Genomic DNA, 2,500 nt, shown 5'->3' with positions numbered 1-2,500 from the left:
CCACGTACGATGACACGGGGCGCACCGAAAAACGGGTACGGCGGCCGTGTTGCAAAAAACTGGGCGCGCACCATGGAAAACAGGGGAAAACAATGTGCGTGGAATGGACGGATGCACGTACGGGCACACGGGCGAAAAAACGTGAACGCGAGGAAACGGGGTACGACGGCCGTGTTGCAAAAAACTGGGCGCGCGCCATGGAAAACGGGTGAAAACCATGTGCGTGGCATGGACGGATGAACGTACGGGCACACGGGCCAAAAAACGTGAACTTGAGGAAACGGGGAAACACGGGGTATGACGGCCGTTTTGCAAAAAACTGGGCGCGCACCATGGAAAACGGGTGAAAACCTTGTGCGTGGCATGGAAGGATGCACGTACGGGCACACGGGCCAAAAAACGTGAACGTGAGGAAACGGGAAAAACGGGTACGGGGCCGTGTTGCAACAAACTGGGCGCGCACCATGGAAAACTGGGGCAAACCATGTGCGTGTCATGGACGGATGCACGTACGGGCACACGGGCCAAAAAACGTGAACGTGAGGAAACGGGGAAAAAACTGGTAGGGCGGACGTGTTGCAAAAAACGGGCGAGCACCATGGAAAACAGGGGAAAACCATGTGCGTGGCATGGACGGATTCACGTACGGGCAGACGTGGCAAAAAACGTGAACCTGAGGGAACGGGAAAGAACGGGGTACGACGGCCGTGTTACATAAAACGGGGCGCGCGCCATGGAAAACGGGTGAAAACCATGTGCGTGGCATGGAAGGATGCACGTACGGGCACACGGGCCAAAAAACGTGAACGTGAGGAAACGGGAAAAACGGGTACGGGGCCGTGTTGCAAAAAACTGGGCGCGCCATGGAAAACGGGTGAAAACCTTGTTCGTGGCATGGACGGATGCACGTACGGGCACACGGGCCAAAAAACGTGAACGTGAGGAAACGGGGAAAAACGGGTAGGGCGGCCGTGTTGCAAAAAGCTGGGCCCGCACCATGGAAAACAGGGGAAAACCATGTGCGTGGAGTGGGCGGATGCACGTACGGGCACACGGGCCAAAAAACGTGAACGTGAGGAAACGGGAAAGAACGGGGTACGACGGCCGTGTTGCAAAAAACTGGGCGCGCGCCATGGAAAACGGGTGAAAACCATGTGCGTGGCATGGACGGATGAACGTACGGGCACACGGGCCAAAAAACGTGAACTTGAGGAAACGGGGAAACACGTGGTATGACGGCCGTGTTACAAAAACTGGGCGCGCACCATGGAAAACAGGTGAAAACCTTGTGCGTGGCATGGAAGGATACACGTACGGGCGCACGGGCCAAAAAACGTGAACGTGAGGAAACGGGAAAAACGGGTACGGGGCCGTGTTGCAATAAACTGGGCGCGCACCATGGAAAACTAGGGCAAACCATGTGCGTGGCATGGACGGATGCACGTACGGGCACACGGGCCAGAAAACGTGAACGTGAGGAAACGGGGAAAAAACGGGTACGGCGGCCGTGTTGCAAAAAACTGGGCGCGCACCATGGAAAACAGGGGAAAACCATGTGCGTGGAATGGACGGATGCACGTACGGGCACACGGGCCAAAAAACGTGAATGTGAGGAAACGGGAAAGAACGGGGTACGACGGCCGTGTTGCAAAAAACTGGGCGCGCCATGGAAAACGGGTGAAAACCTTGTTCGTGGCATGGACGGATGAACGTACGGGCACACGGGCCAAAAAACGTGAACTTGAGGAAACGGGGAAACACGGGGTACGACGGCCGTGTTGCAAAAAACTGGGCGCGCACCATGGAAAACTGGTGAAAACCATGTGCGTGGCATGAACGGGTGCACGTACGGCCACACGGGCCAAAAAACGTGAACGTGAGGAAATGGGAAAAAACGGGCACGGGGGCCGTGTTGCAAAAAACTGGGCGCGCACCATGGAAAACGGGTGAAAACCATGTACGTGGCATGGACGGATGTATGTACGGCCATACGGGCCAAAAAACGTGTAAACGGGGATCCGGGGAAAAACAGTGTACCCCTTCTTCACAAACAAAGGGCAGGGGTCCCAAGGGGGGCTAAAACCCTCGGGTATATTGGGGAGGAGGGGGCTCCTCCCTGCTTGGGTGTGGGAAATCGGTGGGTTTGCATATGAAATCATATGCAAACCTCCCGTTTCTCCCGTAACCCTTGCTTTTCCCAAACATTGGCTCGGATGTCCCGTCGTTCTCCTGTCCCGTGTACGACTCATGCCAAATTCTGATCCGTCGGTCGCACGGCTGTTCGGGTTGCAGAAAAGTACGTATCGTGTCCGCACACGGTCAGGTCGATGTGATCTCGTGCCGCGTTGTCCCGTCGGTCCCGTGTACGAATCGTGCCAAATTCTGATCCGACGGCCCAAGGGCCGTTCGGGTTGCAGAAAAGTACGTATCGTTTCGCACACGGTCAGCTTGACGGGATATCGTGCAGCCTTGTCCCTGCCGGTCCCGTGTACGTGTCCCG

The sequence above is a fragment of the Hordeum vulgare genome, chromosome 6H (genome assembly GCF_904849725.1).
Source record: "Hordeum vulgare subsp. vulgare chromosome 6H, MorexV3_pseudomolecules_assembly, whole genome shotgun sequence".
Classification (NCBI taxonomy): Eukaryota; Viridiplantae; Streptophyta; class Magnoliopsida; order Poales; family Poaceae; genus Hordeum; species Hordeum vulgare.
This window is presented reverse-complemented; position numbering follows the sequence as displayed.